This window comes from Pelobates fuscus, chromosome 3, assembly GCF_036172605.1.
Source record: "Pelobates fuscus isolate aPelFus1 chromosome 3, aPelFus1.pri, whole genome shotgun sequence".
Taxonomy (NCBI): Eukaryota; Metazoa; Chordata; class Amphibia; order Anura; family Pelobatidae; genus Pelobates; species Pelobates fuscus.
Genome location: NC_086319.1, coordinates 70,515,803 through 70,535,135, shown reverse-complemented (window position 1 = coordinate 70,535,135; position 19,333 = coordinate 70,515,803). Strand labels below are relative to the sequence as shown.

Sequence of the window (19,333 nt, the reverse complement as noted above, 5' to 3'; positions counted from 1 at the left end):
TTTAGTTCAAAAATTGATACATTCTTTAATTCAGTTATGTTTTAGTGCCAGTTTTTCTTATATCTAGTAGAGAAGTTTATTTGCATTTTGCACACGCTTTCCTTATTAATCATGGAACAGGTGGGCACAGAGAAACTCCTCTATGTTTGCTATGAGAACTCTTTAAAAAAAATGTACCAACTCAGATGAAGACAGCAGAAACGTTTTTTAAAGCTGCTCATATTTCCTGTAATTCTTCTACCTGAACAGCATATGAATGATAATCTGCAAATGGCTAAGAGGAGCAATGAGACTGATGGGATACAAATTCTGGAGCCCTCACCCATTGGATTTATATTTCACCCATTTTGAATTATGTAATCTTGGTTCATGTGTGACAAGTGTAATTTCAAAGATTAAAGGCAATACATACAATAGTTCGTGTGTACACCGAGAAATAGGCAACTTGTTTTGTTTGTTGTGTATTTATCATGGGGGCACTATGGGCGCCAAGACCACTTCATCTCATTGAAGTGGTCTGTGTGCAGTGTCCTGTCCCCCTCAGCCATGCAATGTAAACAACTGCATTTTTAGAGAAACTGCAATGTTTATATTGCAGGGTTAAGACCGCCTCTAGTGTCACAGTCACGTTAGTTCCCCCATCAACTGAAGTTGGTGGAAGAGGGGGAGCGACCCAGCACCGGTGCTGGAATCAGGTAACTGAACCAAAAGGGTTTTTAAACCCTTTACAACTGGGGGGTGGTGGAGTACCTTGGTGAAACCAATGTCCATGTGCAATATTAGAGAAAAAAACAAAAAAAAATGTTGTGGGTCATATTTTGTAACTTGGTTGTCAATATAATACATAGTTACATAGCTGAAAAGAGACTTGCGACCATCAAGTTCAACCTTCCTCACATTAGTGTTTTGCTGTTGATTCAAAAGGCAAAAGGCAAAAGGCAAAAGGCAAAAAAAAAAAAAAAAAAAAAAAAGAGCTTTGAAGCACTTCCAATTTTGCAACAAACTAGGGGGGGGGGGGGGGGGGGGGATTCCTTCTTGACCCCAGAATGGCAGTCAGATTAATCTTTGGATCAACAAGCTATTACCCTACATTGAAAAATTATATCCTTGAATATTCTATTTTTGCAAGTATGCATCTAGTAGCTGTTTTTTGTATTCACCAATACAATTAATTGTTTAGTGAATAAAACTTACTAGTGTTATCAAAATGGCATGATACAATCTATCGCACCATACCTTAATCTTCTGCTCTGTTTCGTATCTCCCCAGAGATATCGCACAGCAGAGAATAGTGCGCAGTACTACAATTGTAGACAGTTGTATCAAGCAACAGGAAGTTTGTCAACAGTGAAGGAAATACATTCAACAAGTTCCCTTCGCCAAATATCATGGCTGTGCAATGGCAACATAACTAGGGACTGAGAAGGGAACTGCAAAATTTGAGGCCAAAAAAAAAAAGGTTATAAAAAAAAATTGTTATCCCCTTACTGTCCTTTTCTTGCATTCAGCTAAGCACCCCCCTATATACTGGCTTATGTAGCTTTGCTCAGCCCACATTACATATGCAGTACAAATGTGTAATATTTGGTTTAAAGCTCAGAATCTGCATTTTACAGGTCTGTATTTATGAATCTGAATTTAAAAAAACAAAAAAGGTATTGTTTTAAAAAAACTCCCTACCTTACTACAAACAGCATTACAGCAGCAATATCCCACCTGAGATACCGGTTTCTTCAAACCTAGTGCTAGTTAAGGCAGTACTTATCTTAATGGAGTTGCTTGACAAATGAGTACAACGCTTAGCAACAGCTCAAGTAATTCTCATGGTGATAATTTTAATAGTCCCTGAAGCAGGCTTACTTCTTGCCAACTTCCTTCATACTAGCACTGCTTCCGCTGACAATTCTTAATTGCATTATACAATGCCTTCCAGCTTCTAAAATGGACCCTAACCTTAGAGCAAAGCAGATATACCTGCCCTAGATTAGTGGAAGTTACATCCCTGAAATGCAGCTACTGTCATTTATTCAGGTTCTCCATCAATATGGTTTCTGAATAAGAGATGTACAAACAAATATAAGTTCTCTATTTATCTCTCCCACACTTCTCTACCGACATACTTCATTAAGGGCAGAGGGTTAAATTGAAAGTGTTGCGTTGCCTGCCTGGCAGTGTAACTCCTGGTAAGTTTGGGCACACCATGACATGTATGCCTTGATATTAGAGCGCCAGCGCATTTTACAATGTCAGGTTAAAGGTCCGTTTTAAGCATCATAACCACTTCATCTTACTGTAATGGTTATGGAACAAAACACCCTGACCCTGCAGCAGGGTGTAGGAGTGTGAATTCTCAAGGTAAAAATATAGTTCTAACTTTCCATGTATGTAACATTATTAGCGGCCTCCATTTTCAAAATAAAACAGTAGAATATTAAACACACAATGCTGTATAATGTCAGTGCCTCTGCATACACGAAATGAGATGTATAGCAACATTGTCTGTGTCTTTAAAGCGGTTCGGTCATCTTAAACTTAGATTGCTTCAAATCTGTCCCTCTTCTCTTCCTCACTCCTAACCTAACATTCTATCTTTTCACCTGCAATATATGAGGCAACATTTATTTTTCCTCCACTTGGCAAAAGGCGGAGTAATCTCCATCACGTTTTGTCACGTCCCCAGCTCTCGCTAATTGCCGGTTTAGGGAATAAGGCACTGTCAAACTCATTGTGAGACAAGATCTATGGAGGCCACCATGGGATCCCCACATACGAAGTGAGCTCTTGGCAGATGAAGCTCCACAGGTGACAGCATCAGGTAAGGAACTACTTCCTCTAGATTGTAAGCTCGTTTGAGCAGGGTCCTCATCAACCTAATGTTCCAGTAACATTTTGTAATTGTGTCATTTATTGTTAAATCTCCCCCTTTGTCAATGCCAATAATAAAAACAACCACCCTCTGATGCAACGTCACCATTGGGAGTCTTTACAAAATAATATGCAAAAACCCCAGAAAATGACAGACCCTCTTTAAACGAGCAGTATGTTTGCCATGTTGGGCTGGTGATTATTGTATAAGAAGAAGAAGTAGTAATTTTACACACCTTCACTTTAAATCGCTTTTTAAATTTATAGTAGCAAGTCCAGAGTGTTTTTTTTTTCTTCTCAGAGCAGAATATGGGTGATTTTTCTATTCCTAAGGAACACACCAGTGAATGAAATTTTTTTATTTTTTTCTTAAAAATAGTATTTTGTAGAAAGCAGTGATCTTTACAAATATCTAAAAGTTATTTTTGAGCCACAGCAGGACAATATATAAAGACAGAAATAGCGAGATATACTTGATAGGCAGACACACATTAAATTGCTTTAAAATTGCATATCTGCAACTAAAGTACACCGTTTAAGATACACTAGGAACAATATTTAGGCCTTATGGGGATTTGCTTTGAAGTATTGCCAAGGAAATAATGGCAACACCGAAAATGCTGAATTAAGTATTTATGATTAGTACATCATAAATCACACACTGGTCATACACATGGCTTATGTGCTTATTATGGAACACTCAGTTAAAGCAGGCTGTGAACAAGACACTAAACGCATACAACGGAAAGAAAGTGTGAAACGGTTAAGAAATGTCAAGAACAGCGTTTATTAGCTTATTTACTTTTATACACAGTGGTCAATGTTGCAAACTTGTTCATAAACTGATGTGTAATTTCCTGATTTTAAACAATTACACAATGAACCAATTATTTTTTTTCCACTTGATCAGCCAACACTTTAGAAATTGATACCGTTTTGTGTGTTTAAAACAAAATGAAAAAATATTACATTAAAATCAGAATACCCTTCACAATTATATTTTAAAAATCACAAAAAAATTGCAACACAGTGGTTTCACTATTAAATAAGGAATATAACCTCAGTCATAAGCCTAGAAAACAGTCGCAAAGATTTACAAGATAAGAAACATAAAACTGCCATGAGATAAAGTCACTAGTCAATTTAAAGTGAGGAGGTCAATAATAGTCTTATCGTTGTACACAATATCGGCATTGGCCAGGCAGTGTGGAGCAGAACTGTACATGTAATAAAAGAAAAGACTACATTTGTGATGGTTAGGGATCAATGAGATACAAAAAAAAAGGAGAACGTGTGGTTGTGCAAATATTTATTGCAAGCAGTACGCAGGTAAGAGCCAAAGGACTAAGGGTACAATTAAAGGGACACTATAGTCACCAGAACAACTACAGCTTATTGAATTTGTTCTGGTGAGTAGAATATTACCTTCAGGCTTTTTGCTGTAAACACTGTCTTTTCAAAGAAAACGCAGTGTTTACATTACAGCCTAGTGATAACTTCACTGACAACTCCTCAGATAGCTGTCAGAGATCCTTCCTGGGTCATAGCAGCCTAAAATGCATCCAAACATTCCGTGTCTCCTCCCTCTGCATGCAGACATTGAACTTTCCTCATAAAGATTCATTGATTCAATTCATCTCTATGCGGAGATGCTGATTGGCCAGGGCTGTGTTTTAATTGTGCCGGCTCTGCCCCTGATCTGCCTCCTTGTCAGTCTCAGCCAATCCTATGGGGAAGCATTGTGATTGGATCGGGCAACCACCTCTGATAAGGTCAGCAGACCGTTTGTTTTTCTGAGTCTAACACCATGCAGATTTACAGCTTCAGGCTTGAATACAGTAAGATTTTTACTATATTTATTGAGGCACGAGGGGCCAAGTGGGCTAGATGGTGGTTTTAACACTATAGGGTCAGGGATACACGTTTGTGTTCCTGACCCTATAGTGATCCTTTAAAGGAAAATAAAGTGCTTCAATAGAACAAAGGTTAAATGTTCCTTCTCTTAGAGACCAGCGCAAAATTAAACTCGGTCCCCCACGTTCAAAGTGGTTCCATCATTGGCAGGTAGAATGTTCACCAGGCGGACAAGTCTTACATTCCAATAATAAATCGAGGCAACATGTAGCGGATTTGGTGGCTCCGATCCAAGCACTAACCTCTACAGCAAGATATATCTAGCAAACATTAAAATTTCTTTTTTTTTTTTTTTTTTTTTTTAAATCAAGATTGGAAATATATAAACACACTCAATATTTCAGATAAACAATATATAAAGCACACAGATCAAGTGAAACAAAAAAATAAATAAACACTTTTCCTCTATAAGAGTTGATGAATAGGAAATGAAAAAAGTGCCAATTTTTGCATAGAACCCCATGGATGACAATGTATGTAGAGGAGAAAGGGAGATATGTTTACTATATCCTATCCATGTTCGTGCCACCATCCAGGAGCTGTGTGCACAAGATTCCAATATATACTGGAGGAAGACTCACAACTCATTCTAGAATATTCCACAGAAACTTTTTTTGTGTAGATAATTAGAGTTACCTGTTCCCATAGGTGGTCACGAGTAACACTCATAGGGAAATGGAAACTGCTAAAAATGCTGTGTTTTGCTCTACTTTACAAGACATCCTTGGTACATAAAGCAAAGTTGTTTTATGATCTCGTTTGATTGTACTTTGAGTTCAGCAAAATTCCAATGCAGTTTATAGAAGTTTTTCCCATGAAGATTCTATTGTTATGAAAATGAAAACACGAGTAAGCGGCTTTTATCCTTCTAGAATTCCTGGTAGTATCGCAGGATATTCATTTTATAATAAAATTAAAAAATAAAATGGTGACCCTCAGCACATTCACAGCATACCTACTTTGTTCATACACATACTAATCATAACAGGCTAGTCTTGCCGGCAGTATGTACACAGTGTGTGTATTCTTAGGCTATTTAATCATTTCAATTCGGCTGAGAGGATAACAGGATAATAAGCTGGATCAATCAGTTCCTCCTTTGACAATCGCAGTACCCTTGAAAGTCTTCATTTGAGAGAGATAAGAGCCAATAAAATCACGAGAAGCTGGCAAGGAAAGCCTAGGATTAAGTATCTTTAAAATTAATACCATTAGAGCATAACAAACTGCCCACAAATTGCAGGAAACTATATATCCAGCTCAACAGAGGGATTCCCTTTATCTGTGTGCACGGACATACATGATGCATGTCATGTAAACGTGACTGGACATTAATTTCACAAATGGCAACCTCTGTTTAAAGGGACACTATAGTGACCATAACAACTACACCTTAATGTATTTGTTCTGGTGAGTATAGTCAGTCACTGCAGGCATCTCACTGTAAACACGGCCTTTTTACAGAAAAGGCAGTGTTTACATTGCAGCCTAGTAACACCTCTAGTGGTCAATCCTCAGACAGCTACATCTTTGTGAGGAGATGCTTATTAGCCAGGGCAGTGTTTGGCTCCGCCCCTTGCCCCACCACGTGACCGAGAAGAGGTTTCACAATTTCAGCTAATCCAATGCTTTCCTATAGGTCAGCCAAGGAGGCAGGACCAGACACGAAGAGACCCGTACAGCACTGGGAAGAGGTGAGTAACTCACCTTTCTAGCCTGAGGGAAGGCTGGCTTTTAAAACTATAATGTCAGGAATACACAATTGTATCCTGACACTATAGTGCCCCTTTAAGAGATTGGAAATAATTAAATTATCGAGATGATGTTAGATCAAACTACAGGAAAAAAATCTGTCAGTCCAACAGCAGAGCTACATTTTTGTTGTCATTGCTACCTGCCACCCCTCCCTTCTCTCTATTACTCAATCAAGCCTTGATATCTCTTTTAGTGACTCTGGGTTTGCCCTTATTTATGATCAAAACAAAAAACACCAGGTATTTTAAAGTTGTGCATGATCTATCAAGACCAGTATGTTTTATGATTAAAGGGTGGCCTTGTTTGAATTACTGCTTACATTGGTTCCATTTTCTCGTATAGGCATTTTGAACATAAAGCAAAAAAGCTACTGTTTTTATTTTGTTTAGACAAAAAGACAAAGAAAATCCTCGGCTGGTCACAGGCTGCATACAGTAGCTTATCAAACGCCCATAAATATAGTTACGATAAAACCTCACAGATTTATTTTAAATATGGGTTGGCTTTTTTTTTGTCAAAAGCAATTTGATGACCATGGCTTAGAGAAATATTAAAAGGAACACTATAGGGCCAGTAACACAAACATATATTCCTGACCCTATTGTGTTAAAACAATCAACTAGCTCCCGTGGCCCCATCTGGTCTCCCAAAAAGGGGTGAAATATACAATTCTGTTTCTTCTGCTGGGTTATCATAGATATAAGGAATATTTCCAAAACATAATATGTATCCAAAATGTCTGAATATTTAGCATTACACTGAAATAAACACATATCATTTATATGGTTTGATCCCCCATGGTGTAGGAGAATTTATCCAGTACCGTTGACATTTCTTTTGTGTGACTCAATGGGAGGAAGGTTTGCTATAGACTGCACTTTGCCAAGGCACAGATATCTTTTCTGGTCCAAATGAATGACATCAGGTATTGAAACAGAAGAATGCAATTAATATTGTGCTGATAGATTGTAGCAGCACGTTAACAAATAGAACGACTTGGATTTCCTCTTTGTGAAAAACAACTCCTAGGACAGACATGCAAAGTAAACTGTTTGTTCTGGGTTTAGCATATTGACAAGGATATTAGTCAGGATACACACAGTTTTGCAATAATAACTGAACAATTACCAGGAAGAGAAAGGGGTAAACTGATTGAGGGAAGCTTTGTTTTAATCAATATCCATCTGCCAAAAAATGTATTAGGTCTGCTTTGTTACAAGGCAATTTAAGAAAGCGTCTTTTCCCCCCAGCAATTAATTACAGCAATCTTTCTTGCAATCTGCCTTTGCCTGTAGAGCCCCAGAATGTAATCCAGGAATGGCTTGCCCAGCTGACATCCAACATGTGGAGTTCTGCAATATTTCTCTTATAGTTGATATACATCATGTATATTTCTTCCCAGTTCCGATTATGTCAGATTTGTGAGCAAATCACCATCTGGGTATATTCTCTAAAGACCAAAAACTTTAGTGAACTGAAAAACCCATGGCAAAATGTAAGCAAAACAAAACCAAAACAATTAAATCTGATTTCTTTATTCAACTCTGCTATTGGTGCCTGAATTTTGATCTGTAGTTTGGCTTTCAATTCACTATAACTTGTTGTTAAAGGAGTAACCCCCCCCCCAGCGTTGCCATGTCTTGGTTTCCTTATATTTTAGAAGACACACACAGACATGCTCACACATAAATCACAGTCATAAATCACAGACCGTTCCATTCACTTGCACGAGATGTTCGTATACATTTTTTTCTAAGTGAATGAGATGCCACAAGCAGCTGCAATGCTTACACTCCAGCTATTCGCATTCACAGGAAAATTGACAAATTATATGCATGTGCTTAGATGCAAAACTCTGCAGCTGCACCCCACTATAGCCTGTGCTGGCAGTATCTGCAGGTAGAGATATAATTTAAGTTTTAACAGGCACACAAAAATACCTATTAAAGGGACACTCCAGGCACCCGGACCACTTCTGCCCATTGGAGTGGTCTGGGTGCCAACTCCCACCACCCATAACCCTGCGAGTGTAATCATTGCAGGTTTTATAAACTGCAATATTTACCTTGCAGGGTTAAGTTGTCCTCCTAGTGAGAGGTGCATGCGCATCAAGTCTCCCCCGCTGACGTCAGAGTGTGGGCGGAGCCTGACCCAGTGCCGGGGGACATCGGAGCTGAATTCAGGTAAGTCACTGAAGGGGTTTTAACAATAAGAGACAAGATATACAGACAACATACCATCCTCACAAAAAAAAGGGACAGAAGACTCACGGGCAACGAACTAAAGTAGATGTCAAGGATGACCGGGAATATAAAGATTGAGGGTCTGAAAGTCTAGGCTTGGGAGGGTATAGAGGGTTTCTTTTATTTGGTTTATGCAACATCCATACATATTGCACACAACAAAAATATACTGAGCAGCCACAACATAAAACCACTGACAAATGAATAACACTGATTATATAATTACAATGGCACCTGTTGGGGTGGAATATATTAGGCAGCGAGTGAACAGGTAGTGCTTGAATTTCATGTGTTGCAAACAGGAAAATGGGCAAGAGAAAAGATCTGAGTGATTTTGACAAGGGCCAAAGAGTGATGGCTATTAGACCGACTCCAAAACAGCAGGTCTTGTGGAGTGTTCCCAGTATGCAGTGGTTAGCACCTACCTAATAATTACACTTGCAGGGTTAAGGGTGTTGGAAGTTGGCATCCAGACCACTCCAATGGGCAGAAGTGGTCTGGGTGCCTGGAGTGTCCCTTTAAGAGGCAGCAATTGTCCATAGCACCTGCCTTGCAAAGACTTCTCAGAGACAAAACATCTGCAGCTTTTGCAAGCTGTTTTGAGATATACCCCTAAAGAAAATATGCATAATTGAATGCTGCATGTTTTCATTGGGGGGGTATATCTACTTAGTGTTATTATGCTTGTGTTTGGGCAGTGGAGTGTCCCTTTAAGTTAGGGGATTGCAGACTTATTCAATAGCCAAGTGTCGGTTATCTGCTGTCTAACTTTTGCACGTCAAATTAACAATTTCTGGAATCCATTAAATAGGGTTCAGGCCTTTACCTAACGCTGAATTAAAGTGACACTATAAGCACATTGAACTGGGTGCACTGTCCTAGTCCCCTTTAACCCTGCAATAGTAATTATTGCAGTTCTTGAGAAACTGCAATATTTACTATCCAGGGTAAACTCTAGGGAGCCACTAGAGGCGCTTCTGGGTCATTAGGCGACTTTTGGTTGCCTAACTGACGTGGGACGTCCGCACGCTATGCATGGGGACATCTAGCGTCACTCGAAAACCCATAAGAAAGCATTATACAATGCTTTCCCAAGGGGGTGTCCAAATGCTCTTGCAGATCTTGCCACGCTTGCGCATTAGGTCCCTCGCGTCGGGGGAGGAGCCTGACCCAGCGCAAGTTTGTATTCCTAGCCTATAGTTTCCCCCTAAAACTATGTGGGACTTTAACATGAAAAGTAAGTGACTATACAAACCCCAACACCACCTTACCTAAAATGAAAAAACCTAGTAATGGTCAAAATTGTGACATACAAATACAGTCAATTCCCGTTCATTTCAAACAAGTTTATTTAACTAAATTATAATTATTACCAATTTTCTTGTTCCAAGAAAGCAGAAGTTGAAAAACTAAGCTTGCGCACTCAGGAATTCACACACATCCTTCCACAGCCTCCACTGTCAAAACAGAACACAGGACTCCTTTGTTTCCAAGAAGAATTAAGGTGTTGTACTTTACATCTCATTACAGACTTGGCCTTTCTATCTTTCTACAGCCGGAGCGATTCGATTGCCAACAACAAACCGAGACTGGAACTGTAAACATCGCCGCGCAAGCTTGGCAGCACTTGATGAAATTTCATGATAAAGATACCTTGTGTTTAAGTACTTGTCCAGGAGCTGCAAATCTGTTTTTGTGTCGCCAAGCTGCAATGGCGCTGACTGGGAACAAGTGGGAAACATGGAAAAAAAATAAACCAAAGAAAGGCTCAGTGTGCAGAGAGCGGCTTCTACGGCTCTTCCACAGAAAGGTCCCTGGCACAGCCGCTTCGCTACAGCAAAGTGCTATTATGCTATGTCAGTCAGACTGTGCTTTGTGAGAGAATATAAATCACCCTCTCAGCTGTAATGCCAGCTCCACACACAATCTGATTACATTTTTCTTCCATACAATAAGTTTTATCTTATTTCATTCATCCCTTATCTCTCACATCACTCCAGGTCTCTGGTTTGAACTATCACCCTCTGGGGACTTTGCATAATTCGCAAAGATCCCCGATGGTGATATGGACGCTGAGGGTCTGGTCGCCAGAGGGGCAGGCAAAGGTGAGTTTAACTTACCTGAACCTATCCCTTGCAGGTGTCACCACCCTCTTCCAAAGCGCCAGGAGCCATGCGCATGCATGAGAGTACAGCATTGAGGTCTACTGAGGATTCCGCGAGACCCTGCATAGACAGAACCAATTCCTTGCAGTCGTCACTGGTGACTGTTGGTGGATTGACATATTTTAACGGTGGTGGTGGTGTGTGTGTGTGTGTGTGTGTATTGTCAGGGCATCGTTTACATTGCAACACTTTATAAAGCACAGCTGGCCATTGAATAAAATTGATATGCTTTAAAAGGACCACTATAGTGCCCTGAGGGTGCCCCCACCCTCAGGGTCCCACTCCCCCAGGCTCTATGGTGTGGAAGGGGGGTAAACACTCACCTTTCTCCAGCGCCGGGGTCCCTTGGCGCTGGGGACTTTCCTCCCTCTTCTGATGTCATCGGCTGAATGCACATGCACGGCAAGAGCGCACATTCAGCCAGTCCATAGGAAAGCATTCTCAATGCTTTCCTAAGGACGCTGGTGTATTCTCACTGTGAAAAATCACACTGAGAAGTGCGGAAGCGCCTGTCAATGAGACAGCCACTAGAGGCTGGATTAACCCTGAAGTAAACATAGCAGTTTCTCTGAAACTGCTATGTTTACAGCAGGCAGGGTTAATCCTAGATGGACCTGGCACCCAGACCACTTCATTGAGCTGAAGTGGTCTGGGTGCCTATAGTGATCCTTTAAAATCCTTTTGTATTTCATTATTTTTTTCTATTTTATTTATATCCTGGATATCAATTTGACAATTTAACTTCAAGCACAGCCTGTACATTAATTGATGCATCAGTTTTTAAACTACCACTTCTAGAGATATTTATATGGATCAAAAACTAATTTGTGCAGTTATGTGCTACATACTGTGTGCAATATACAGCAAATTCCTTACAACAACCGTCTTTCCCCGAAAATAAGACAAGGTCTTATATTAATTGTTGCCCTGAAAAACGCACTAGGGCTTAATTTTCAGGGGAAAACTGTAGCAAGCATGTGCAAGAAAGCAGGTATAAATTTTTATGTTTGGCTCTCTGTTCCTGGGAGATAATTAACTTACCGGTCTTTCATGCAATTATCTCCCAGAGATTCCTGGGAGGAGCTTGTGCTAAATACAATGGAGACCCCCTGCGGGGGTCTTTGCATAAAAGGCCGATAGAATTAGTTGTACTCCTTGAACTATGTGTAGTCTAGTTACTGGGAGGGGAAGGGCTATCTATAATCACTGCTTTTCCCAGCTCGTCGATGATTCGGCAGGGAAAGTCCTTGTAAGGACTAGAGCTCCCAGGACTGTGTGTCGTCCCGCCCCTGGAAGGGAATAGAGCTAGCCCCCATCCTGTTTCAGGACAGAGAGGCCCCAGGAGGACCCCAGTCAAGCCACAGCGACTGGGGCAGAAGCGCTGAAGTTTTCCCCTATTCCAGCTAGGAAGAGGTCCTTGGCGGAGGGAACCCAGCCGGGGTACAGAGAGCTCCGCTACAGCATGGAATCCCACTAACCAAGTTCGGATTAGCTAGGGCTTATTTTCAGGGCATGTCTTATTTTCGGATGTAAATGGTACTGCAAGGGCAAGCTCATTTGTAAATTGTAAATATGTTTAAAAAGAAAAACACGTTTCAGGAAATTGCCAGTTATGAGTTTGCTGCTGCAGGAAATCCTGCATTAAATTGAAAGCCTGCAAAAGAAAGCTGCATGCAGCAATATAGGGTAAACAAAGTAAACCAACCCTGCATTTTTAATGGCTGAATCCAACTGTCCAATCAAAATATAGCTAGAAATGAAGTCATATTCTGTGATTAAAACACTAGCAGAAATCACTTGAATTGACTTTAAGTATTTTTCTAGTTTGGCAATTTTAGTCTGCAATTTGAATTTCACTTTAAGTCCATGACATTTTACATTTTAGTGAATAAACCTGTAAATCTTCTATACAGACTTTTAGGAACTGGTTTTAATGTCACAATCTTAACATCCATTCATCACTTAAAGTTAAATAAAACAAAATAAAAAAAATACCTTTAGACTTATGTAAACGTGTGAACAGGTTTCTAATTAAGTGAATTTGACCTTTTGTATATATTGCCTGGTACTGTATTTATTCACTTGGTTTAAAGCAGGGGGTCGGCAACCTTTGGCACTCCAGATGTTGTGGACTACATCACCCCTGATGCTTTGTCAGTATTATGGGTATAAGAGCATTGGGGGATTTAGTCCACAATATTCTGGTTTAAAGGCTATCCCCAGGTATCCTAAATAATGCCTGATCTTACACTTGCTATGTAACATCGAAGTAAAAACCAAAGAAACTATTCAAAGGCATTCTCATAGCTGATGAAGTAATGGCATTTATAAACACTGAATGAAATTAATACCTTTTTTTATTCGGTGAGAAAAGAAAATGTGAAGAAAAACGAGGAGAGAAAAAAGAGTCAGGTTTTTTTTTTTACCCTAAAATGATCTAAAACATTTTTAACATACCAGCTTATGCCTAAACTGGTATGTTAAAAATGCAAGTTTGTAACTTGCTTGTGAAAACAGGTATCACTGGATAACAACAGAATGTAAACTCTTTACACAAAACTTCAGCACTAGATAGAGAACAATTCGATTATGTGATGTCCCACAAACATGTGCCGAGCATTCTGATATTATCGCTCACTGTGAATCAGTTATTTATAATCTGCTATGACCGGGTGCCTGTTTCCTATGCAGAATACATCCGCTGACCAAGATTATTAACAATGCTGTACTTACACGTAGGGAAAACAAGACGACCAGCCCCTTCTCTTTTTTATTTAAACACTTACAGCTACATAAGTGAACATGGATCTGAACACTAACAGAATAACGGTTTGTGGCTTTACAGGTCGGAAAATTAAGTCACAAATTTAAAGCTCGCTCTAAGTGACAATTATAGACGTCGGTTAGACTGACCAATAATATTTTACCAGTCCTGAAAGGAAATAATAAAATATATTTATATATATTTTACATTTTTTAACGGTAAACCTGAGCATATGTTAAAAACAGACACACAAAAAACAAGCAAACTAACCAGATTTCCTTTGTTTCTTTAAATATGGTCAGTGTTTTTGGTTGATGAATTGTTGCTTCCGAGTAACGCCTGGGTTCTGAACACTAAAAAAAACACTTCACACTGTGCCATTTGAGATTTCATTTAGAAAGGTTTTAGTGACCGGCAGGTTAAAGGGACATCTTCATCAGGTCTGTGTCATTGCCATTAAGAATTGCATAGATGGTGCACACATTTTCAAAACACTGCAGTATAACTGTTCCAAGAAGTTCATGATTTCCATTCCCTTCCTAAATGCTCAGGAAGTCTGAGTGGACACTGAGCCACGGTGAACTAAATTGGCTTTAGAACACATTGTGGCCAATTACCACTAGCAGCCGCCAGTTGTAGGAAAGTCAGCAAGGGCCGTTGGCAGAATTTGTTACAACCCAAATGCAAGGAACTGTTCTTCACCAAGTTCCAAAACACAGCTATCACAGAGAAATTAACAGTGTATTGGTATCCACGTCACTCATATACTTTAACCCCTTAAGGACACATGACGTGTGTGACACGTCATGATTCCCTTTTATTCCAGAAGTTTGGTCCTTAAGGGGTTAATCATGTACTACGTGATCACAATTTAACCTGTTCGTTATGCTAGCCAGATTTTATTTATTTTTGTAAATTCCTTAAAGGGACACTCCAGTGCCAGGAAAACAAACCCCTTCATTCACTTACCTGAGACCCCCGCCGATGTCCCTCGGCGGTGATTTCTGCTCGCCGCCGCCGCTCCTCCTCCTCCTCTTCCGCCGGCTGAAGAGATCTAACGCGCATGCGCAGCAACACAAATAGCAACCATCATTCTCTTTTAAGGAAATAGGGTCAGGAATACAAAGGTATAGTATTCATGACCCTATAGTGTTAAAAATCGCTATTTAGGTGGCGGACCCCTCCTGACCCGCCTTATAAAAGGTAATAAACCTTTATTCTCCAAACTGCCTCCTAGGCCGAGATCATCAGAATTGTCTCTCTCAGCCCATCTAATGCAAAACGCTGTCCTGGCCAATCAGCATCTCCTCATAGCCAATCTATGGGGAGAACGTGGAGTCGCTGAATGACGACCCAGGAAGCACGTGGACGTCAGTGACTGTCTCTAGGAGCATATGAAAGTGCCTTCAGGTACTGACTATAGACACCAGAACAACTACATTAAGCTGTGGTTGTTCTGGTGACTATAGTGTGCTTTTAATGTAGTTCCAATGCAATGTAATGATATGCTTTCCTGGAATGATTTGTTATGGTAATTTCTTAAACACATGTAAAAAGTTTGCATAAACAGATGAAAAGAGCACCATGTAAGCACCAAAACAGACAGGAGTAGATATTTACTTCTATTTCCAAGGAGCAGGCACACAGTTTAGATAATCCATGCTAAGCCTGGTGTAACACCCAGACGTAGTTATACCAAACAAGGATAAGTGCACTCTCTGGAATTTTTTTGTAAATCAAACTTTTCACTGCTTTGTTAACTCCAGAAGCAGATAATGACATTTCGACATTTCAGTCAGGAGAAATTATATATATATATTTGTGGTCAGAATAAAAGGCGTGACCCAGAAATTGTGAGCAAGTCAGTTGTGGTGTGCCAAAACCAGCGTAACAGTAGGCCTGAAATAAAAGACCTTACATAATGAAAAATAAAGTAAAAGGAGAGAGGAGGGTGGGGTGACGTGGGGCACTTAAAACGCAGTACAGTGGCTGGAAAGAGGAGGGGAGTCCTAGCAACTCTCACAACTCCAGGCTCATTAGGAGTCCTGCTTGGGCAAGAAATTACGTTTCCACAAATATCCCAGAGTTCCCAGCTTGATATGCAAATGAGCACATTATTCATGAAATATAAACCGGTACTAGGAGTTCTCTTTCTCTCAAATCAGAGAGGCATTATTCCCCATATATGCAGACAGATAGTGCAATGCGTAAGAGGTCCCAGGTTTAAAAGATCTAAAGATATCCCAGTCTTGGCTCCCTTTCGGACATTTCCAGTGGTTTGTCAGTTTTACTGCACAAAAAAACAAAGTTTGTCGTTTCTGTTGTCAGTGCGACCATTTCATCATAATGAACTATACAGTATTCGGTCACATATGGTATATAAAAGGAGGCCGGTTACATTTACTTGTATGAAAAATAAAGGGTAAAATGCAACTGCTGGGGGGCAGGGCCTGGACGCCATGCTGGATGGTCGCAGAGTGCTTGGCCTCCTGCTTGATCCTGCTCTAACAGTGAAATAGAGGGTGAAAATGCCTTCTACCTGGACTTGCCTACTCTGTTACTCCTAAGGCAAACTTGGAGTGGGTTTTGGGGTATGTCCGACGACTGTGTCCTCCAGCAACTCGTGGCCTGGTGTTGCCTTGGCGGGAGTTGCAGCCAATCTCTCCATCTAGTGTGGCCCGAGCCTCCATCTTTGTTTAAAATATGTTTTATTTTTTCTTTGAAGATGAGTACAGTGCGGAATTATAGCATGTGGTTGCCTACGCAGAGGCATATGAATCGGGGTGAATGCCCAACAATACAATATAATTTTGTACATACTTTGCAGGATTATACAGGTCTAACGCGTTAGAATGCTTATGACCAATAGTGGTACTGCGCAATTACGCGGCCTGCAAGGCTTTAAATGGTGCGTTGTACCAAAATCATATCAGAAGTCATACAAATTATTTTAATGCATGCAGTAAACATTGCACATTTGCATTCACAAGGCTCAAGTAGTAGTTGTAGCTGGTCTATTATAGTTAGGACCTATACTATTTGTAATTATTACAGTGTTATTAGAGGCAGTCGTTAAGCAAATAAGCATATGTATTCAAAGTTAGCCTACGCAAAGGCTTACTATGTTTAGTATATGACCTCCATTAGGCTGTTTAATTTTGCGCGTGTGCGCTGACGTAAAGATTGAAGAGGGTAATGGTATAGGTTAGTTAAGCATGCGCGGGGGGGTTAGAGAGCCTCCCTCTTTGTGAATAATCAGAGCCCAGTGAGCACAGTTAATAAGCAATTTAGCGGTTTCACTCTGATACTTTCATGTAGCTGCATTACTTTATTTCCTTATAACTAGACAGATAAGCTTAACATGTTCCTTACTACAGATCTATACTTTTAAAATGTGCCGTTTCCTCACAATGCTATGATTTTTCCTGTATTTGCATGTGCTGTTGGTGCATTGCAAGCCCATTTATGTTATACTCAGGCACAACAATAAACAAACATTAAAAAAAAAAAAAAAAAATTAAAATGCAACGGCTGCCCTTGTTTTGAAATTCAAAGGACACCACAATTACAGGGTCCCTCGTTATAATAATAAAAAATAAAAAATAAATTAAAAAATATATATATGAAGACAGACAGGGACGGAGACGTCCTGGTTGTACACTTGAAGAATCCGTTAATGAGGAACTGCCAGTTCTCTAGAAGTGGATTAGAAAACGATATCAGCAGCCCCTCTTACAGATTTATAAAGTGCGCTTATTACATTCACCAATAAGTCACCTGGCAACGTTTTGGCTCTGAGTATTTGTCTAGAACTTACAGGTCCTTGTTCACTCACCCAAGTTATCGTGTTCAGGACCAGGTCTTTGCATCATAAATTTCCAAGCATGCATGGGTACCTACCTGACAGCTGGTATGACAAGCAAGTTATAAATAATAAAAAACATTTTTTTTACAAAATCACAATCCATTGCTAACTTTGATTAGTCATTCGTGCAATTCAAAAATCTCAAAAGTGGCAATTTGACTTTAACAGAACTTTGTTGTAGTGAAGATTACAACTGTCGAGCATACCGACTGAATTAAATCTTTGATAAAACACATTTGCACAAAATCCTGTGCACACCCACTTCAATGACTTTTAAAAATAAAGCACAGATTGAACAGAGATCCATGTACTTCCCCGACGCAAGATCACAAACTGAAATTGAAAACTTACATCCCTGCCAGTACAGACCATCCTGCTGCTTTCATTGTGCCCAGTACTTTGCATTAATGCACAAAGCAGCACCAGACACAAGGCAGATTCATGAAAGGGGATTCAGCCAAATATTAGAAGAGTGGAATAAACAAGATCTTAAAACATGCGACCCAGGCATCTTTATGTACATAAGGATTTTGCTGGAATTCTAAGATTTGCACATGATAAAATGACCCTAGGTAAAATTTTCACTTAGGTTTGTTTTTCAAATATTTAGAATTCCAAGATTACAAAGGTTCACTTTACAACTTCCTGGTGACCCATGCTACGATCAACATCATTGTGAGAATAGTTCCATTTCATTTTACAATTATTTATATAGAGTCGCCATAATCCACAGAGCTGTACAACAGAAAAGACAATGCTTCTAACAAATCATGTATGACATACTGGAAAATAATCTATTTTATGGTGATGTTTCTTGAACTTCTGGGTTGGGACCACTATTTCTGTGGACCCCCTACTTCACACTTCACTATTCATTACGCCCCAAGTAACTGCCCACAATAAATGGTTTACTGCAGACTCCTTTTTACTCAGAGGAATCTACTGTTTTCAAGAGTTGTTACACATTAAGTAACAATAGAAGGTATTGTCAGCAAGTTGAAAATGAAATAAAATGTGTTTTGTTTTTTTAAAAAGACATACATTATAATCCAGTAATAGATCGATAACTTTATTTTTGCCAGTAACACCAACACAATCAGAAAGTCGCCTTAAAACTGGGCTAAAACCATGATTTAAACTGGCCACTAAAACATGATTTCATCATTAAAAGGGACACTATAGTCACCAGAACAACAACTACAGCTTATTGCATAGTAAGTCCCTTCAGGATTTTTGCACTAAGCATGGTCTTTTTGGAGAAAATGCAGTGTTTACATTACAGCCTAGGGATACCCCCCACTGGCCACTCCTCAGATGGCTACTATAAGGTGCTTCCTGGGGAAGTGGTGCACACTGTGCAGCACCGACATGCAGTGTCTCCACACTCTGCATGCAGACACTGAACTTCCCTCATAGAGATGCATTGATTCAATGCATCTCTGTGAGGAGATGCTGATTGGCCAGGGATGTGTCTGGCTTGTGCTGGCTCTGACCCTGATCTGTCACCTTGACAATCTCAGCCAATCCAGTTCTTTCCTACAGGAAAGCAGTGTTTGGCTGAGATCACCACTTCTGATGATGTCAGCCAGGGCAGAGCTAGAACCAACAGACTGGAATAAAGATAAGATTTTACTATATTTAGTGGGTCAGTGGGCTAGATGGTGTTTTTAACATTATAGGGTCAGGAATACATGTTTCGTGTTCCTGACCCTATAGTGTTAGTTTAAGCTTGATAAGCTGATGGTCCCAAATAAAGAGTTTA

At 39.8% G+C, this 19,333-nt stretch overlaps 1 protein-coding gene across 3 annotated transcripts in view; it reads right to left on the bottom strand.

Moving 5' to 3' along the window:
* Positions 1 to 19,333, bottom strand: part of CDK17 (cyclin dependent kinase 17) — a 182,584-nt gene that overhangs the window by 145,542 nt on the left and 17,709 nt on the right. Inside the window, exon 1 of one of the 3 annotated variants that reach the window (XM_063447169.1) lies at positions 13,977 to 14,004. The exons of the other annotated variants lie outside the window; for them this stretch is intronic. The gene's annotated coding sequence lies outside the window, so the exon portion shown is untranslated. Of the gene's footprint in view, positions 1 to 13,976; positions 14,005 to 19,333 lie in introns of those variants that run through there. 3 annotated transcript variants of the gene reach the window in all.